General features: G+C 39.7%; 1 protein-coding gene and 1 pseudogene across 23 annotated transcripts in view; one reads left to right on the plus strand and one right to left on the minus strand.

Moving 5' to 3' along the window:
- ENOX1 (ecto-NOX disulfide-thiol exchanger 1) overlaps positions 1-22459 on the minus strand; it is a 570778-nt gene that overhangs the window by 164147 nt on the left and 384172 nt on the right. The gene's annotated exons all lie outside the window — the stretch shown is intronic.
- LOC129011799 (large ribosomal subunit protein eL36-like) lies at positions 17585-17884 on the plus strand (annotated as a pseudogene).

Consider the following 22459-nt stretch of genomic DNA (forward strand, 5'->3'; position numbering starts at 1 on the left):
AGCTAACTTTATGACAGATTATTCTGGATTATTGATGGGGGCACAATATAATCACAAGAGTCCTAAAAAGGGGAAGAGGGAGGCAGAAGAGAAGGCTGGAGTAATTTGATGTATGAAGAATTCAACCCTCCATTACCAGTTTTGAAGATGGAAGAGAGCAATGAGCCAAAAAACATAGGTAACATCTAGAAGATGGAAAAGGCAAAAAAATAGATTCTCCTCTGGAGCCTCCAGAAAGAAATGCAGCCCCGATGACATCTTGATTTTAGCCCAGTGAGATTTGCATGAGATTTCCAACCTACAGTACTACAAGATAATAAATTTGTGTTGTTTTTAAGCCACTAAGTTTGTGGCTACTTGTTATAGCAATAGTAAAAAATGAATAAAAGGAGAAATTACATACCAGGCATATAAAGAAGCAGGAAAATGTGACCAATAATAATGATAAAAATAAAACAGTAGAACAAAAAAATAAATAACACATAGATGACAGAATTAGTAGACAAAAATATTAAATATTCATAACTGTGTTCCATGTGTTCAAGAAGGCAGAAGGAAGATTTAACATATTAAATAGAGAGATGGAAGATTAAAAAAAGACTCAGAATGTACTTGTAGGGATGAGAAGTACAATGTATGAGATAAAAAATATACTGTATGAAATTAACAGCAGATTAGATGATTTATTTAAAAAGTTAGTAAACTCAAAGAAAAGCAATAGAAACTATTCAAATGAAACATGGAGAAAAAAGACAACAACAAAATGAACAGAACATAAAAGGGCTGTGGGACAACTGCAAGGAGTCTAATATATTTGTAATTAAATTACTTGAAGAGGGTGGGGCAAGAACAAATATTTGAACAAATAATGGCTGAAGATTATCCAAATTTGATAGAAACTATAAGCTCACAGGTCTAAGAAACTCGAGAATAGAAGGCACAAGAAACATTAATAAAAGTATATGAGGGCACATCATAACGAAGTTACTTAAAATCAATGATAAAGACAAACTCTTAAGAGCATCCATGAAAAAAAGACATATTACATACAGAGGAACTAAGATAAAAATAAGAGTATATTTCTTGTTGGAAACAATGTAAGCCAGAAGACACTAGAATAGCACCTTTAAAGAACTGAAATTAAAAAAAAATCTTTTCTTTAACTTTTTCTTTACCCAGTGAAAACATCTTTCAAAATGAAAGTGACAGAAAGACTTTTTCTGACATAATAAGCTGAAACAATCCATCACCAGCAGATCTACACTATAAGAAATATTAAAAAGGAATTCCTCTAGGCAGAGAAAAATGATGAGCTGTAAATCTTGATCTACACAATGGAATAAAGAATATCGGAAATGGCAAATATGTGGTTGAATAGAAAAAAAACAATTTTTTACTTATTTTTGAACTCTTTAAAAAATAATTGCCTGAAAAGAGCAAAAATACTCACAATGTATTTTGGGTTTATAATATATATGGAAGTAAAATATATGACAGCAAACATAATACAAAAGTATATAGTTCTTACAATATATATGAAGAGATAAGCCAACAAAGGAGATAAAATTGAAATCATAAAGATACTAAATCCAAAAGGTGGCAGACAAATAGAAAATTGGAATAAAAAAAGAATAAAATCAATTATTAAGATTGATTTAACCCAATCACACTGATAATCATATTAAATATGAATAGTCTAAATAAATACCCAAAGGCAGAGATCAATCCAATATATCAGATTGGATGTAAAAACTATATGCTACTCATAAGAAACTCACTTTTAATACGAAGTCATAAATAAGTTAAAAATAAAAGGACGGAAAAAAATACACCATGCTAACATTAATCAAAAGAAAGCTGGAAAGGGGGCATGCTAATATTAGGAAAGGTGAATTTCAGATAAAAAATATAATTATGGATAAATGAGTCATTTCATAATGATAAAGAGGTCAATTAAACAAGAAAATATAACAATCCCAAATATTTATTCACTGAATAACAGGACTTCAACATATGTGAAATAAAAACTAATAAAATGGAACGCTGAAGTAGATGAATCCACAATTAACAGTCAGAAATTTCAACAACCCTCTCTTAATAATTGCTAGAACAAGTATATAGAAAATCAGTAAGGATATAAAAATTTAAATGATATCAACCAATTTGACCTAACTGACATTTATGGAGTACTTCACCCAACAAAACCAGAAAACATATTCTTCTCAAGATTACATGGGTATATTTATCAAGATTGGCCATATTCCGGGCATAAACCAAACCTTAATAAAATTACAAAAAACACAAATCATATAAAGTGTATTCTGAGACCACAATAGTATTAAATTATAAAATAGTGATGAAAAATATCTAGAGAGTCACCAAATAATTAGAAAATAAATAACACATTTCTGAATAGCCTATAGGTCAAACAAGAAACCAAAAGGGAAATTTAGAAGTATTGTGAATCAAAACAAAAATTCATGATATGCAGCTAAAACAGTACTTTAAAAATGTTTAAGGCACTAAATGCTTATATTAGAAAAGAAGAAAGGTCTTACATCAATGACCATGGCTTCTACCTTACAAAAAAAAAAAAAACCTTAAAAAAAAAAGAGCAAATTGAGCCTGAAATAAGCAGAAAAAAAAAAATTAAGAACAGGAATTAGTGAAACAGAAAAACTATAGAGAAAATCAATGAAACCAAATGCTAGTTCTTTGTGAAGATCAATGAAATTGATAAGCCTCCAGCCAGCCTTAGGAAGGAAAGCAGAGAAGATACAAACTGCTAATATTAGACATAAAGAATGTAACATAACTACAGTTCCCATACATAAATATCAAGGTATATTACAAAAATTGTATGTCAATAAATTTAACAACTTGGAATAGATTTCTTGAAAAACACAAATTACCAAAGCTCATTGAAAGAAAAATAAATAATCTATATAGCCCTGTATCTATTAAAGAAGTAGACTTTGTAGTTACAATTATTCCCACAAGGAAACTTCATGCCTAGATGACTTTGCGAGAGAATCCTACTCTAGTAGAAGTTAAATATTAAGGAAAAAATAATACTAATTCTACACAAACTCTTCCAGAAAATTAAAGAAAAGGGTATACCTTCCAATTTGCTTTATGATTCCAGCATTACTTTTGTTACTTAAATCAGATAAAAACATTAGAAGAAACAAAAACTATAGACAACATTCAGCATGAACTTTGATGCAAAATTCTAAACAAAATTTTAGCAAATTGAATATAGTATAATGAATAATACATCATGACCGAGTAGAGTTTATCCCAGAGATACAAGGTTGGTTTAACATTAAAAAGTACCTCTCCCTCTCCGGTCTCCCTCTCCCTCTCCCTCTCCGGTCTCCCTCTCCCTCTCCCTCTCCGGTCCCTCTCCCTCTCCGGTCTCCCTCTCCCTCTCCCTCTCCGGTCTCCCTCTCCCTCTCCCTCTCCGGTCTCCCTCTCCCTCTCCCTCTCCGGTCTCCCTCTCCCTCTCCCTCTCCGGTCTCCCTCTCCCTCTCCCTCTCCGGTCTCCCTCTCCCTCTCCCTCTCTGTCTCCCTCTCCCCTTTCTTCGGTCTCCCTCTGTTGCCGAAGCTGGACTGTACTGCCGTGATCTCAGCTCGCTGCAACCTCCCTGCCTCGGGCTCCTGTGACTCTCCTGCCTTGGCCTGCCGAGTGCCTGGGATTGCAGGCGCAGGCCGCCACGCCAGAATGGTTTTTGTATTTTTGGTGGAGACGGGGTTTCGCTGTGTTGACCGGGCTGGTCTCCGGCTCCTGGCCTCGAGTGATCTGCCTGCCTCGGCCTCCCGAGGTGCTGGGATTGCAGACGGAGTCTGGCTCACTCAATGCTCAGTGGTGCTCAGGCTGGAGTGCAGTGGCGTGATCTCGGCTCGCTACAACCTCCACCTCCCAGCCTCCTGCCTTGGCCTCCTAAAGTGCTAAGATTACAGCCTCTGCCCCGCCGCCACCCCATCTAGGAAGTGAGGAGCGTCTCTGCCTGGCCGCCCATCATCTGGGATGTGAGGAGCCCCTCTGCCTGGCTGCCCCATCTGGGAAGTGAGGAGCGCCTCTGCCTGGCCGCCACCCCGTCTGGGAGGAAGTGAGGAGCGCCTCTGCCCGGCTGCACCATCTGGGAAGTGAGGAGCGCCTCTGCCCGGCCGCCACCCCGTATGGGAAGTGAGGAGCGCCTCTGCCTGGCCACCCCGTCTAGGAGGTGAGGAGCGCCTCTGCCCGGCCGCCCCGTCTGGGAGGTGAGGAGCGCCTCTGCCCGGCCGCCACCCCGTCTGGGAGGAAGTGAGGAGCACCTCTGCCCGGCCGCCCTGTCTGGAAAGTGAGGAGCGCCTCTCCCCGGCCACCCCGTCTGGGAAGTGAGGAGTGCCTCTGCCTGGCCGCCACCCCGTCTGGGAGGAAGTGAGGAGCGCCTCTGCCCGGCTGCCACCCCATCTGGGAGGTGAGGAGCGTCTCTGCCCGGCGCCCCGTCTGGGAAGTGAGGAGCGCCTCTGCCCGGCTGCCACCCCATCTGGGATGTGAGGAGCGCCTCTGCCCGGCCGCCCCGTCTGGGAAGTGAGGAGCGCCTCTGCCCGGCCGCCCTGTCTGGGAGGAAGTGAGGAGCGCCTCTGCCCGGCCGCCCCATCTGGGAAGTGAGGAGCGCCTCTGCCCGGCCGCCCTGTCTGGGAGGTGAGGAGCGCCTCTGCCCGGCCGCCCCGTCTGGGAGGTGAGGAGCGCCTCTGCCCGGCCGCCCCGTCTGGGAGGTGTACCCAACAGCTCCGAAGAGACAGCGACCATCGGGAGCGGGCCATGAGGACGATGGCGGTTTTGTTGAAAAGAAGGGGGGGAAGTGTGGGGAAAGGAAGGAGAGATCAGATTGTTGCTGTGTCTGTGTAGAAAGAGGTGGGCATAGGAGACTCCATTTTGTTCTGACTAGGAGAAATTCTTCTGCCTTGGGATGCTGTTGATCTGTGGCCTTTCCCCCAGCCCCCTGCTCTCTGAAACATGTGCTGTGTCATCTCAGGGTTAAATGGATTAAGGGCGGTGCAAGATGTGCTTTGTTAAACACATGCTTGAAGGCAGCATGCTCTTTAAGAGTCATCACCACTCCCTAATCTCAAGTACCCAGGGACACAAACACTGCAGAAGGCCGCAGGGACCTCTGCCTAGGAAAACCAGAGACCTTTGTTCATGTGTTTATCTGCTGACGTTCTCTCCACTATTATCCTATGACCCTCCCATATCCCCCTCTCTGAGAAACACCCAAGAATGATCAACAAATACTTCATAAATTAAAAAAAAACCATTAAAAATTAATTCATGTAATTTACCAAAGTAGTAGACTAAAAAAGAAAAACACACACACACGATCATCTCAATAGTTGCAGAAAAAGCATCTGATGAAAATCTGACATCCATTCTCTTAGTAAACTAAAAATCAAAGGAAATTTCCTCAGTAAAGATCATGTACTTTAAAACTACACATAGGATCATACTTAAAATGGTATTTCTTCATAAGGTCAGAAACAAGGCAAGGATATCCACTCTATTTCTATTCAGCCATCAGGATACATGACAACATGCGTGACTTTCAGAATAACTATATTGAGTGAAAGAAACCAGAAACTGAGTACATTCTATAGGTTTCATTTACATAAAATTCTAGAAAATGCAAAATAATTTGTAGAGACAGAAGATCAGTGGTTGTCTCAGGATGGGGATGAGTAAGAGAGAGGGTCTGAGTAGGTAGGAGGAAGAGATAACAAAGGGAACAGGAAATGTTTTGGTGTGGCTGATATGTCCATTATTTTGATTGTGATGATTTCACAAGTATATACATATGTCAAAACTTACAAAATTGTAGAATTTAAATATGTACAATTTATTGTATGTCAATTCATTAAAACTATAAAATATAACAGATACTTTAGGTCATAGGTAAAAATGAAAACACTGCCACAGTGAACAAGCTATATCCAGCCAAGGTCTTGGTTTCAACTAGGGAATGCATGATAGGAGGGCATGGTTGTCCTCCCTGGCATCAACTTAAAAGCATCAGATATGCATATATAAAGCTTTTTAGTTTCCTAACAAGAGATACTTAATAGATCTCAAATTAAACAAACACAGCCAGTTATATGCCAATTCTATAGTTTTAGAAGTCAACAAGCAGCATATTGGGGATTATGGATGAACTGAACAAAATCTAGTGTAAAACATGGTACCAGACCTCAAAGGGTTTTGAAGACTGTCGATGATTTGGTACAGTGATGCTAATTCTCACTCTCAACACAATCCAAGAGAGGAAATTTCTCCAAAATAAGATAAAAACTTGCAGGGTTTTAGGTGTCATTGTATTATCTGAATTTACTCCACAGAAATTCTTCTCCCAACTTGTTAAATTTCAAGACTTCTCCTTGGAGCCATGAGCAGAATAAGAAAAACACAGATGGCTCAACTTCACGGTAATAATGATTCAAGGCAAGCAAACCTTAAGCTGTTTATATTTCAGATTAAAATAGAATTGAGGAGAGAAACATCATTCTGGGTGCTAAAATGAATATTAAGATAAAGCTAGTGTAAGTATTATTAATATTGCACTATTATTATTTTGGGTTTGCAATCCATAGGAAATCCATGTATGCTTCTGTTTGCTTCCCTTAGAACTAGTATTTTAAATAAATTCTGCATGCTCAATAAATAGGGTCTATTTACTCAAAGGCGACAGACCCCATGGTACTCTCCACAAAGACTTCCCTCATGGCCTCCTGCTGCTGTTGTTTATAGGGCTGCAATTACAGAAAGGATTCTCAGCAAAACGAGCAATGACACCATTACCATCAACAGGAATTCTCCCAGCACTGTGGAGATTCTTTATTGAAAGAAATACAAAGCCAGTGTGTTGCTAGTAGAATGCATGAATTTGTTTGGCAATGGCTTTCTCCTTCTGGACACCACCCTGCAGGTTAATGACTCTCAATTCTGAGCATCCTTCTTCTCTCCTTCCAGAAGGTGTTTTCACACCTTTCTAAGTTAAGTGTCCCAGAATGTAAAGGCTGCCACTACAGGGAGGCAGCAGGACACAATGCATGAGACTGATCGGCAGTGGAGCCGGACTGCCTGTGTTCACATCCCAGCTGCACCACTCACTAGCAGTGTGACTTCAAACAGATTACTTAGCTTCTCTGTGCCCTGGTGTGCTTATTCCCAAAAATGAAGTAATAACAGCACTGATTTCACTGGGTGAGGATTAGATAAGGACTGAGATGCTTAGAAAAATGCCTGGCACATACACAATAATGCAAACAATTATTATTATTAATACAGCTTTGTTGACACAATAACATTTGTAGAGAATGAATGACAGCAGCTACTCTAAGCTGCCTCCTTATGGCAAGCACAGTAGGAACAAGAAATAGAAATACTTCCTCTAACAATGCAGCAAAATCTTCTGGGAGAGAGAACAATACAAGACGAGCCTATCAAATAACAATAATTATATTAATACCACCCATTACTGAGTACCTTCTACACACTGCAGTGTGTAAAATGCATCTATATATTATCTTATTCATTCCCATAACCCCGTGAATTAGATGATATAACTTCCATTTTCCAGATAACAAAACTGGGACTCAGAGAAATTAAATAATTTCCCTCAGTTCACGTGGCTGAGACAAACATTTCTGAATAGAACTACATGGCTCTTAGCCAGGTTTTTCTACTATGCCCTGCACCTTTTCAACCCAAAAGGTAGTGGTGTGCTCTAACCAAAGGCATTCAGGAGAAAACAAATCTGTCAGGAGGCAGAGTTTCCAACAGCACACTGTCTTTGAAACCATTAAAAGGATAGTCTTAAGTACTGCTGGGTGAAACATAGTTTCCTTGTCACACCTGAACACAGAGATAGCAATCCTCATTGCTGGGTCATCTCTCAGTGGCAGGATAATATACTTGAAAGGATGATCAGTTGTTTCCCGGTTTTTTCCTTGGCCCCAACTAGGTACCCTGATTCAAACAAGGCTGTTCATTGGTTACTTTCTTAGAGAAGGATATTGTGTAGAAAGCTCAGGGAAAAAAAAGCGTGTGGTATGTTGGCATCATGGCACTACTGGAACTGGAAGGACTGTGGCACTGGGATCTAGTGGAAGGTGCCCCGCTTTCTGGATGGCAGGGAAAGGTTCTCTGATGCTTAAATGAGTCGTTTTTTCTGCACATGTGGGATATTTCATAATTAAAAATTAAAAAGTAATTATCTATAAGCAGGAGAAAATTTTATCTTATAATATCAATAAATAACTCTTAGAATACTCTCAAGATTAATTTTGAGAGGAAACTTAAAATCATTAACTTTTATATTAAGTAACAATTCTATAAAAACACAACAGCCTAAATCAATTCAAACCTTAAAGTAAAAATGTTTGCAACATATATGACCTATTTTGTAAAGGGGCAGAATCCACAACAAAGAACCCTAGTAAATCAACAAGAAAAAAAGAAAATGTTTCAACAGATAATAAGTAAAAAACAAAAGGGAAATTTAAAAGAGAAGAAATAGATATGGTAAATTAAGATTTGGAAAAGTTCAAATAAAAGCAAGATATTTTTCACACATTAGCAAATATTTAAAGAAACAATAATAGTAGTTTTGGTGAGAATTTGAGGGCTGGGCTAACAATATGTGTAGCTAGCATTCAAAAGGTATTTATTGACATGAGAAAATTTTGCCATTTTTTCTTCATTGGTATGAAAAAATGATAAACAACTATATATTTGGAATGATATCAAGTTTTTAGGATTGAACACATTTGTTTATACATTTGTAGAAAAAGAAATTGGAAGGAAATACAACAAGATACATGTAGTGGTTATTTCTGCATCTTCAAATGACAATTTTTGCTTATTTATACCTTCGTGTATTCAAATTTTTATAATAAAATTACGTTATTAAAACTTTCCTTGGGGCCGGGCACCATGGCCCATACCTGTAATCCCAGCACTTTCGGAGGCCGAGGCAGGCAGATCACTCGAGGTCAGGAGTTTGAGACCAGCCTGGCCAACATGGTGAAACCCCGTCTCTACTAAAAATACAAAAATTAGCTGAGTGTGGGAGCCGGTGCCTGTAATCCCAGCTACTCTGGAGCCTGAGGCAGGAGAATCAATTGAGCCTTGGAGGTGGAGGATGCAGTGAGCTGAGACTGTTCCACTGCATTCCAGCCTGGGCGACAGAGCAAGATTCTGTCTCAAAAACAAAACAAACAAACAAAACTTTCCTTGGTACATTCTAGGTTCTTTAAACAACAACAAAAAAATTCTTTGATGGAAAATGGAAGAGACAGGATTCATGTTACACATCCCTCTGTGTCCTTACAGGGATGTGCTGAGGATGTATGAAATTTCTTTGTAACAATGTTGTCGTTGTTTTCCCAAGAGCATTATTTAAGGAGAATGGACAGGTCTATGGGAAAATTTAACTTTATATAGAATGATTTTTAGGTCTAAAAAGTCTAGTTCAGCCTGGGAACACTCTTCTATGATAAAGGAATGAAAACAACACAAATCACAATATCATATTAAGGTGATTTTCCTAAGGAAATAATGTGTTTGACAGCTGCTCCCCATTCAGTATATCTGTAAGTGAAGAAAGTCAGTTGAAACTAATGTTCACCAAAGACCACTTTTAGCCACCCATTGTTGACTTGGATGTAAAATGGTAAGCATTGTGTTTGAACAATTAAAAAATCAGAAATAAAATTACTTTTTGATATTAGAATCTAAATGGTCCAAGAATATGATTGTCTTGGGGATTCTTTTTGAGAAATTAATTTAGACACTTCACTCACTTTATAAATAGAAATTTCTCCTTGGTTGTTTTCTTAACATGTTTAGAATTGATGCTAACACACTTTAGTTTATTCATTGCAGCCAACTTTTGACAACAAGCTTTCAAATTCTGGAGTTTAAATATCAAAACTTGACCTGGTAACATTATAGAAAAAAGCTAGTGGAACACCTTTAAAAAAATGGAATGTTGAAAAACAACTCCAATTAATTTAGAAATGGGAGAAGAAAATTATATGAAAAGATTTAGAGTCCTCTAAAGCAAATGATTTATTAAAATATTTTTTCCCCCAGCAAGTATTAATAAGTACCTTCCATATGCCAGGCATTGTTTTAGGAACTGGAGATGCAACTTTGAACAGGACAGACTTGCTTCTTACTTTCTGGAAGCTTACCTCCCAGTGAGGATTGATAGACATAATCAAAAGGTAAAGAAAGAAGTTACTTTCAGATTGTGCTAAGTGCCACTTACAGGGATGTAGGAGAGTTACCTGGGGTGAGAGAGGAGGGAGGAAGCCATTTGATTGGTTAAGATGGTCTGTCTGGAAAAGAACTTTTGAGTTCAGTTCCTAAAAACAAGGAGCTGGCCTGTGGTGGGAAGATATGGAGGAGGAGATTATAGGCAGAGGGAAGACAGGGAGCAAAGGCCCGAAGGCAAGAGCAAGCCTAGCATGTTTCAGAACTAAAAGGAGGCCAGTGTGGACAGAGCCTGGTGGGTAAGGGGTAACAGATATGAGTGACATTCTGAGACAGATATGAGATCCAACAGGGGATTCCCAAGGGCCTCCTCATCCCCACTACTCAACTGGATAACTACTGTCTTTTATGCCTATTGACTTTTTGCTTGAACAGTCATTTAAAAGTGTTGAAAGGCGAAAAAGAAAGGTTTAAAAATCTCTGTAGTTTTAATTTTATTCTGATTGCTAGAGGAGATATATAAACATACGCATGCACACACACTTACATATATAAAAACATATACACATATATGCATAAACATATAAATATGTAAAATACACACATATATACATATGTAAATACGTATATACATATATAAACATTTATAGATACATATGTGAAAACATAGACAGACATATACATAACTGGTGCTTTCGAACATTTGACAAGGATTCAGACTAGAGAATCAGTGGCATAGAAATCTCAGTATAGGAGGTAAAATTGGATATTAATGTTTGGAAGTACTTCAGACTGCTCAGGAAAAGTTAACCATAGGTGGGTGGAAGCTTTTCCCCAGCTGGAGAAGCTCAGTATGTCAATGAAACCGGAGGTTACTAATAAAAACACATGAATGACATGAACAGGTCTATTCTGAAAATAGCAGAGTTGGAAAATGCTAACATTAGAGACAGAGTCAGTAACAACAATGAAGGCTGCCAGATTGGTGTCACTTAAGAGACATGATCTAAATAGAAAGAAACTCAACCCATTTCATGAGGATGCTTAAGTTATTTTGTTTGAAGAGAAATTTATCTTGCTCAGTGGAATAAGCCAGAAGACTAAACAGGAAAAGACCATTAGGGAAAGATACCTAAAAAGCAAATCAGAACAATATGAAAAAAGTAATATCTGAAAGCCACCTATATTAATAAATTTGATTTGCCTGTTCAGAGTTCTAAAAATGACTTGTGAGGGAAGAGTACAGTGTTTCTTTGTACTCCATTACTCTTTGGGGTAAAACCTGTTTGACAAGGAACTCAGTTCAACATGACTGACAGTATTAATTATGCACCTATATGTGGCTAGCACTGCACTAGGAAGTGTCTCTGCTCATAAACAGTGAAACCTACTAAAGAGAAAAGGCATGATGTTAACACCACCTGGGATGTGGAGTGTATCCATTTCACAAAATCCTATCAGCAGAGCAAATAAAAGGACTAACTGCTTTTGGGTGGGTAGGAGAGAGCATCTCTGAAATTGGCCAGAGCTACCAGGGAAGGCTATTAGAATGAAGTGGGACCTGAGGCTACCCTTGGAGAAGCTAGTAAAATTTTGATAGGTGGAGAGGCAGAGGAAGGTGTCTCTGAATCATTAACAGCTGAACAAGAGCTGTTCAATCTTATCCAACTGTGAGTCTGGAAATACTGCCTAATTATTAACTAGCAGGTGAAAAGAACAGAAAACAAACCACTGGTGCCACTGCCAGGCTTCCATCTGGCTGTGGTATCATTAGGAGGCCCTTAAAGTTATAGTTCTTGGGCAATAAGAAGGCAGCATCTTTTACTAAATTAACAAAATTAACTTACTAAATAACAAAAGTAATTTTAATTACACCCAGATTTAGCAGGGAAACTAAATAGCAAACATTCAAGTAAGTGTCTCTGTTGATAAGAATATAACTAGAAAAACTCTTTTGGAAGTAATTTTGTGATGTCTCAACAGTAACTAAATGACCATGTCATCTGTTGACCTGGCAATTGACCTTAAAGAAATAGTCCAAATGGGAAATAAGAAGTCAAAGATACTAATTGCAGAGTTATTGATACTATTGAAAAACTGGGAACAGCTCAAAGACTACCAACAGAGTAGTCAAAGTAATGGAAACAGATGTGTGATATCATTCATCCATGGAGCTAGTAAAAGTTAAAATTATTTTAAATAGCCCCTATTGGTGTGAGTGTAAAATGGGTTTAAATTTTATACAGGGCAATTTTGGAAATATCAAAATTTAAAATATGCATTCCTCTGAATCAGCTCCAGAAACGCTGAGAAGGGATCAACAGTTAGAATACTTAATCCACGTAGAGGGCTTTACTGACTCCAAAACATCTCCTTATTTCCTTTTTTAAAAATGACATTATCCACAATACATATGATCTTTGAAAGAAAAGGAAGAAAGAAAGATAGATATTATTGATAGTCCCATTTTCTAATGAGGAAACTGAAGGTCAAAGAAGTAAAGGAATTTAACTTTCTGTAGCCATAAGTTCATATGCCTGAAAAATCATGATGCAACTTGTTGGAATTTCACAAGGCTAAATACAGTCATCTTGTTTAAGTGAAAATATCTCTTTATTTAGACATAGAACCCCATTTCATGGAGCCAAGCCAGTAGGGTCTAGGGAAACAATGGCTGTCCTATTCTTCCCTGGAGATGATAACACTGCTTCTACTACACTTGACAGAGGGGGAGAAGGGGAGAACAAAAAAAAATTTTTGGTCTTCTGACCTAGCCTGTGTGAAAGAACAAATAACTTATGTGCAAATATAAGATACAGTGTGAGTGCTGAAAATGAGGTAAGGATTATGAGAGGTCTATTATCTACATGTGTTGTATATACTTGGAGAGCACGTCTGAATGGGGGAGGTGCGGCATTATTTCTCAGCAGGAGAAATAATCATTCTCATCATTTCTAAAAGCCATGCAGCCTTCAGTCAGTTTCACAATAATCAATTAATTAGCCAAAGTAAATATTTAGAATGAGTTACGGCACAAAGATATGAAATCATGGCATATAAATGAGCTTTAGACATGTAAACTGACTCTTTAGGAGGAGAAATTACTCAAAAGGGAGAAGTGGTGTTGCACCAGATGGCTGTGTCTAATAATAACTTCAATGGACACATATGATACTTGTTTAATTATTTATCAAGGAGAATGCCTGCAAAAATTTAGTAAGTTTATAAAATTTTTGGCAAGTACAAGACTGTGTCAGCCAATAATGCATTTTGAGTTTAAAATGCTCCCTCTTGGTGGCTTATCATAATACTTAATCCTAGACCAAGGATTCACCATTTTTCTGTCTCAGTTTCACCATCTATATTAATAACCTAAAAACCTTTCCCCAAATCAGGGAGTTTGGGCCTCTTTAGAACTTTACTTTTTATATTATCCCCTGAATCAAATACTTCTTCCTACTTAAACCATTTCCGAAAGTGTACCGTCATATCCTAATTGTCTTAATTCTGTCTCATTGCCATTTCCCCCTTAAGTTACCTCGCAATCTATCTGCCTGACTTCTAGACAAATAACTTCAAAGAGTTGTCTATAGGTTTCTAGTTTTCTTTTTCATTTCTCATTATTCTCTTTCATTTCTTTCTCCCTCCCTCCCTTCCCTTTTTTGGTTTTGTTTTTGCTTTTTGAAGGAGGGCCAATTTAAAAACAGAATGAAAAAAGCACATCCATTACTATCTGAAGGCACCGACTACTACAAATCCCTTTTCTTTGTGCAGACCTTTTGGCTTTTTGCAAGACCTCCCTATGTACCATCTCACCCGTTCCTTATGATATTGTTCAAACTTTAACCCACTGACCTGCCTTCTATCCCCACAGCTCCACCAAAATGGCCCTTGTGAAGGTCACCAATGACCCCGGCCCCCACTGCAGTCTTTTAACTTTGCCCCTCAGAAGAAATCAATCATGCCAGCTACTACTTGGCTGAATATGTGACTTGGATCCCATAATGTTGCACACTTCTCTTTTTCTTCTAATTTTCTGACTACTCATTTCCTCTCAACCCCCTCTGCTGGCTTATCACCTTCTTCCTAAACTATAACTGCTGGAAGTTTTCAAAGCCTACTGCTGTTCTCTCTATTCTCTTTATGCCATTTCCCTCATGTCCATGGTGCCAGTCATGCTGATGAACACAGATCTCTCTGGATGTGATTATCACTGGCCCACTCATCTCTTACTCCAGACCCATATATCCCTGTGTCTACTCAATATCGCCACTTAGATTTCCCGCAGGAGCTCCAACCCAGGAGGTACCAATCTGAGTGCATGATTTCTCCCTCTATTTGTTCCTCCTGTGTTTCTCACTTCATAAACCCCATTTATCCAGTTGCTTAAGCTAGAAACTTGGCATTCATCTTGATTCTCTCTCTCTCACTCCTCTGTCATCTAATCCATCACAAAATCCTAAGGCTTTTACTTCAAAAGCTTATTCCAATTTGTCCTTATCTCTCCAACTTCACTATCATGCCCCAAGTCAAAGCCCTACTCACCTGGGACCTGCATATGTGTGGCCTCTTAACTGATTCTCTTGCTTCTATTCCTACCCCACTTCCCAAATCCATTCTCTTTTAACATTAAATTCAATCATAGAATCCCTCTGTTTCAGGGAATGAATAAATAAATCATCTTCAATCAATTAATGTTAGAATTAAGATCAAACCCTTTCCCAGGACCTGCAGGGCTTCTAACAACCACTTTGAGCTCTTCACATAACCCGTTCCACCTCAACCACCAAGCTGGTTGTCCAGGACTTCTCCAAGCGAGTCAAGCTCCTTCTGCCTCTGGGGTCCTCTTCTATGCTCTTCCTTCTCCACTTTCCAGAGCTGGCTCCTTCTCATACCTCAGAATCTCAGCTTAAATTTAGTCTCCACAAAGACACTGTTCATAGTTACCTGAAGATCCATGGTAAGTTCCCCCTTATGGTCTATTATTGCAGCATTGTATTATTTCCTTTATAGTAATCATTACCATTTCTAATGATATGTTCATCAATCGGTTTACTTGTTTACTACCTGTCTCCACAATCAGAATATGAGCTCCATGACAGCAGGAATAACTTTAGGTATTCACAATAAAAGATGGTTAATAAATATGGGAGTGAAGGAGGGATACTACTAAACTATGACATTAAAACTAGTATGAGGCTGGGTGCAGTGGCTCATGCCTGTAATCCCAGCACTTTGGGAGGGCGAGGCGGGTGGATCCCCTGAGGTCAGGAGTTCAAGACCAGCCTGGCCAATGTGGTGAAACCCCGTCTCTACTAAAAATACAAAAAATATAAATAAAAAAAAATTAGCCAGGCGCAGTGGCAGGTGCCTGTAGTCCCAGCTACTCAGGAGGCTGAGGCAGGAGAATCATTTGAACCCAGGAGGTGAAGGTTGCAGTGAGCCAAGATCACGCCATTGCACTCCAGCCTGGGCAACAAGAGCTAAACTCCGGAGGAGGAATGTAATATTAATTCAAATACCCATTTTTTTTTCTTGAGAATAAAATTTTAGTTTCAATATTTTCTATATATTTTGGTTTCATGTTTACATACACATTTAAAATCATTAATATGTTTTTCTTTAAAAGCTACTGATTTCCTTATGAATTTGTTTTTTTCATTCAAAGTGTAAAATGAATGACTCTCATTAGATGTATTTTGAAGAAATATCTTTGCTGTGTTCTTTTCTCTGTGTTCAGCCATGAGAAATTGGTGTGAGGCTGCTGGAGTGGGATGGGTCCCTATCCTGACAATTATAAGTCAGTATAAAAAGGTCTGAGGCAAAAGCAGGCATAGTTCTGCAGGCATTTCTGATATTTTACATTAGTCATTAGAAATAATTCATATAAAAAAGGAGGATGACCAATAATAAGAGAAAATAATGTGAAGCATTGTATTTTTAAATTGCTGCTTGAAGAGAGTTCATTTTCAGCCAAAACACAATAGTACTTCGCTTCTTTGGCTGGAAGTACAAGTGATTCCAAGAAACTTAAGTATTCTCAGAGCTACCTGCTATGAGTATTTAGGCCTAAGTCCTGATAAAAGGTAATCACAAGCTTTTAAGAAAGGTATTTTTAATTTCTTCTTTTCAAATTGGAAAGAAAGTGGGCAAATGGTTCATAGTGTTCTAATAAAATAGATTAGATAAAAGGGGCAAGAAATCACAGGCTAAAGATTTTTTTATTCAATACATATTTATTGAATATCAATGCATAACAAGAATGGTTCCAGGAGGCATAAGAAACACAAAGATGAATAAAATATAGTTCTTTCCATTAAGAGGCTCATCATTAGGCAGAACATACAGATTAGATAGATGGATGGATGGATGGATGGACTAACGACAGGTGGGTGGATGGATGGATGGATGGATGGGTGAATGGACAAATAGATAGCGCATAAAGAGAGGATGAATGATTAAGCGTGGTCTTCTAGCACAAAGAAAGTTACAAGAATTAAAAATGAAACAAGGAATAATTGAGACTCTATGAATGTAAAGAAATGAATGTAGTTCACTAATTTGATCCATATCTCAGTTGCCTTATTGATATGGTTTGGATGTGTGTCCCCTCCAAATCTCATGTCGAAATGTGATCTCCAGTGTTGGAGGTGGGGCCTGGTGGGAGGTGTTTGGGTCATGGGAGTTGATCCCTCATGGATGGCCCCTTCCTATGGTAATGAATGAGTTCTCACTGTTATTCACAGGAGAGTTGGTTGTTTAAAAGACCTTGGCACCACCTCCTCTCTCTCTTGTTCCCTCTCTTGCTATGTGGGCATACCTACTGCTTTCTACCATGATTGTAAGCTTCCTGAGACCTCATCACAAGCCTAGAAGATGCAGGTGCTGTGCTTGTATAGCCTGAAGAACTGAGACAAATGAACATCTTTTCTTTATAAACTGCCTAGTCTCAGGGATTCTTTTACAGCAATACATAAAGAACTAATACACTTGTGCAATATCAATAGGCTTTTCCTTTAATATCTACAAAATTCTTACAGAGAATGAATGAAAAATGAAGTCTCCTCTTGATCAGCCCAAGGTTAGGCTGCTCCTGTATGACTAGCCAATTTCATTGAGTGAAAATTCAATGGCATCCCGAACTTGGCATGTTCTTCATTAGGCAAGGAAAGGAATAAGCAAGAGTGCCTGGAGTATTTCTCTCAAATCTATCAAAACCAGTCAAGACACACTGTTCTGTAGAACTAAACAAGATAATCTCCAGACCTCTCTGTCTCCTTGTCCATAATATGAAAGTGCTGTGGCAGCCAATGACGAGCAGCAGCCATGGCTCTGCATTACTCCGGGGCCCTGGGCCTCAAACAAGGGCCACGAGGTGACCAAGAACACAAGCAAGCTGAGGCACAGCCACTGGCATGAACATCCCACCAAGCACACCAAGTTCATGGGAGATGTGATCTGAGAGGTATGTGGCTTTGCCCCATACAACATGCCATGGAGCTGCCACAGGTCTCCAAAGACAAACAGGCTCTCAAATTCATCAAGAAAAGGCCAAGGAGGAGGAAGAGAGAGGAGCCGAGCAACATTCTGGTCATGGCTTCCATGAGGAAAGTGGCTGCCAAGTAGGACAAATTCCTCCCCTCCCCACATAATAAAACCTTTACAGGAAAAAAAAAAAAAAAAAAATGCAAGGGCTGGACCAGATCAGTGTTAGCAGAAAGATTAGCAGATAGATTTCTTCACGTATGAACTGGTGTTGGCTCCTTGGAGTGCTATGTTGCAATGGAAGCACACATTCTACCTCAGTAGCAAGAAGGCCCTCTCATGGACTAGCAACATCCGCCATGAGCATGGGAATAGCATGACACATTCACTACTATGGGGCAGATCACTAAGGTCTAAATGAAATGTTATCTCCAGGGCCGGGTGCAGTGGCTCACACCTATAATCCTGGAACTTTGGGAGGCCAAAGCGGGCAGATCACTTAAGCTCAGGAGGTCAAGACCAGCCTGGCAACATGGTAAAACCCCATCTCTACTAAAAATATAAAAATTAGTCAAGTGTGGTGGTGTGTGTTTGCAGTCCCAGTTACTCAGGAGACTGAGGTAGGAGGATCATTTGGATGGCTTGAGCCTGGGAGGTCAAGACTGCAATGAGCCGAGATTGCACCACTACATTCCAGCCTGGGCACCAGAGTAAGACTTTGCCTCCAAACAAAACAAAACCAGCATGAGATATTATTATCTAAAGTCCTTCCAAACTCTCAAATCTTATGATTTCCACTAACATTGAGTTGGTGTGATTATCTTCCTATATAGTGCACAACATATCACAATAAATTCTTAATTATCCATACTTTCGTTATTTTTGCCCCAATGTTGCTTTCATTCTCATGAATGTGATCCAAAGAAACACAGCCTTATCCACAAGCACGGAGCCCAGCAGGAAGCTGTTTAAAGCAGAATACTTTGTTTACTCATTCAAAGAAGCCCGTGCCATGTAGGCTGCGATGGGCTCAGGAATAGCAAGAGGTTTGCCAAGGTGATGCAGGTGAGAAAATATGCATTTCTTATTCTTTCCTGCTCATATTTCCACAAAGTTTCTTTACAGAACTGTAAATTCAGAAATCAGATAGAGCCATGATGAAAACAATTACAAATAAAAACAGTGGCCACTTATTTGAGATTTCAGATAGCATGTACTCCAGTTACCTCTTACTGATAAGAAAATCTCTACTTGTGCTGCTCTTTTCTGAAGATTGCTTGAACTGAGACCATCTAATCACTAGCATCCAAATTACTATTCATTTTCGTGTTTGTCCTCCGGTACCGGTTACTCAGCAGATGCCACTGCTACATCAAAAGCCCAGAAACTGGCAGGAAAATGTCCTTCCTTTTCTTGCTCCTTGTTTCTTCAAAGTCTAGCAAGATTTGAATTCCTTACAATGATTTTCCTACACCACTCACATGGCTGTATGTGTGACTGAGTCAGTAAGAGCTCTCTGCATCCATTAAAGACCAGATATACAAACAAACAACATCATCCCCACCAAAAAGATAACCTTAATTTTTTTCTTTTTTGAGACAGAGTTTTGCTCTTGTAGCCCAGGCTGGAGGGCAGTGGCACCATCTCGGCTCACTGCAACCTCCGCCTCCCAGGTTCAAGTGATTCTCCTGTGTCAGCCTCCTGAGTAGCTGGGATTACAGGCACGCACCACCATGTCCAGCTAATTTTTTGTATTTTTAGTAGAGACACGGTTTCACCATGTTGGCCAGGCTGGTCTCGAACTCCTGACCTCAGGGGATCCGCCCACCTCAGCCTCCCAAAGTGCTGGGATTACAGGCGTTAGCCACCAGTCCCGGCCAAGATTACCTTAACCACAGGAGATACTCTTCCTGTGGTTCCTGTTAAAAGTTACCATGTTGCTTTATTCCTTCCAGATATTAACCAGATGTTAGTCATTTTAGCATTGTGCATATTAATGTCTTATGTTCTTGATTTTTAAGATTTTCCCTCTAAGTCTTAGAAAGCCAGAGCTTTAAGGGAGCCTGAATACCTGCCTTTGACAGCTAGGCACCACAAGGCCCTCAAAATCTGTGCAACTTGGCCATGGCCACTTCGCCACCGTGTGATAGAGCAGGGTAGGAGCAACACCACCTCTCCAGGGCCCATGGCCCTGTGCTTTCCTCTTGCCATACTGAGTGGCTTTTCCTGCACTTCCATGCCCTTTCCAGTCTTCTCTGGTGGATGAGGCCTGCTGCACACTGGGCTCTCTGGTGCCCCTGCAGAATCTCTGGCCTGCCCCTCTCTTGGCAAAGCCCCAGCAAGGATGACATAGAAAATTGAGACAAGGATGAAATCATCGTTTTCCTTTACTATTTTTCTAAATTGCCTTTTTCCTACCCATGACTAGGCAGTATTTCCTCACAGCTGGGGATGAACAAATTCAAAAAGATGTTCTCAAATACATGGTTTCCAAGAGAGGCCACTAAGTGTTGAAAGTATAAAATGAACATTTTTGAGTGATTACACAGTTCATGAAAATGTCTCTGGTTAGAACTTCATCAGCAGTGATTCACTCTTTGCATAGGGTCCCCATGGAGACTGGAGTCACTTCACATTAGGGTATTGAGGCTCATTTTTCCTGCTGAGATGGAATAAATGGCTAGGATGCATTAACTGATAGAGGTCACAAGGGTGCCAGCCAGTGAAGTGAGGAATATTTCTTTAAAGATGCCCTTGTGGTCAGAAAGACTTACTGAACTTTAAGACTACCATATTTCTCCTTCCCCTTAAAGAAAAAGAGTCCTTTTGCCCTATAGGCATAAACACTCAGAAGTAAAGCCTCAAGGTCAAAATTATATCTTCTATGATAGACAGCAAGATAATGTCCCTGTTAAAGAGGAAAATATAGTTTATTACAGTTCAGTCATGTTTGTCTTGATGCCCAAAACATCCTTTTCAAGATAATAACCAAGTAAATGAGATTATATACTGTGTGTCTTAGTCTATGGGGAGCTTCTGTAACAAATACTACAGACCAGGTAGCTTATAAACAACAGAAGCTTATGTTTTGGAGGCTAAGAAGTCCAAGACCAAGGCACTTGGAAGATGTGCCATCTGGTGAGGACCCACTTTCTGGTTCAAAGATAGCCTCTTCTCATTTCATCTTTACATGGTGGAAGCAGTGAGGGGGCTCTCTTGGGTCTCATTTAAAAGGGCACTGATCTCACTCATGAAGGCTCTGCCTTTATGACTTAATTACCACCCAAAGTCCCCATGTCCTAATATCATCACCTTGGGGGTTAGGATTTCAACATATGAATTTGGGGGTATGCAAACATTCAGACCACAGCACAGTGCTTGAGCATAGCAGACACTCAATACACGAGTTTTAATTTGTATATGCAACTATGTTTTAGGTATACAGCTCAGCTACTTTTATTTAAAAATTTTTCAGTTGTAAAATTGCATCGTAAGTAAGACTGCAGAAATGTAGCATCAGACAAGCTTCCCTACCCATTCCAAGGCCAAATGAGGTTTTTTTTTGGTTTGTTTCTCCACCAGCCAAGAACCTGGGGTGCTTCAAGGACTCAAACTTTAGTTGCAGTTTCCAGGCCTCATGTTTTAGAAGGTCTAAAATAGGCCCAGAAATCTACTTTCCAGAGGATGCTGAAACAGATGACCTGCAGAAAATGCTCTAATGTAATTGACTCTTGAACAACATGTGTTTGAACTTTGAAGGTCCACTTATCACGAATTTTCTTCAATAAAAGTTATACTAAGTATGCCTGCCTCTCCTGCCTCCCCTTCCACCTCCTTCATCTCTTCCACCTCTGACAACCCTGAGATAGCAAGATCAACTTTGCCTTTTCCTCCTCCTCCTCAGCCTACCCAACGTGAAGACGAGGAGCATGGAGACCTTTATGATGATCCACTTCTGCTTGATGGATAGTAAATGTATTTTCCCTTATTATTTCTTCTTTTTTTTTTTTTTTTTTTTGAGACAGGGTCTCTGTCACCCAGGCTGGAGTACACTAGCACGATTATGGCTCACTGTAGCCTCAATCTCCCAGGCTCAAACGATTCACCTGCCTCAGCCTCCTGAGTAGCTGGGACTACAGGTGCATGCCACCATGCCCCACTAATTTTTTTTTTTTTTCCAGAGGCGGGGTTTTACCACCATGTTGGATTTCAAACTCCTGGACTCAAGCAATCCACCTGTCTCAGCCTCCCAAAGTACTGGGATTGTAGGCACTGTGCCCAGCCCCTGCCTTATCATTTCTTAATAACATTTATTTTTCTTCTAGCTTACTTTACTGTGAGAATATAGCATATAATACACATAAATATAAAATATATGTTAATCAACTGTTTACGTTATTATAAGGCTTTTGGACAACATCAGGCTACTGGTAGTTAAGTCTTGGGGGAGTCAAAACTTTTATGTAAGTTTTTTACCGTATGGGGGTCAGCAGCCCTAACCCTGGCTTTGTCCAAGGGTCAGCTACAGTGTCACAGAGCTATGATTTGTGGGTGAGCATTGGGTACGTGTGGGTGCCTCCAACACGGCTTGCAGAGAATGGTTGTCACTTCTCCTCGAATAGGAGACGTCAGGACAAGGGGATCATTTTCTATGGGGGCCAAGTCTTCTCTTTTCATTCCCTTAAAATAGGAAGTTATCCAAGGTCACTCTTCTCC

The sequence above is a fragment of the Pongo pygmaeus genome, chromosome 14 (genome assembly GCF_028885625.2).
Source record: "Pongo pygmaeus isolate AG05252 chromosome 14, NHGRI_mPonPyg2-v2.0_pri, whole genome shotgun sequence".
Lineage (NCBI taxonomy): Eukaryota > Metazoa > Chordata > Mammalia > Primates > Hominidae > Pongo > Pongo pygmaeus.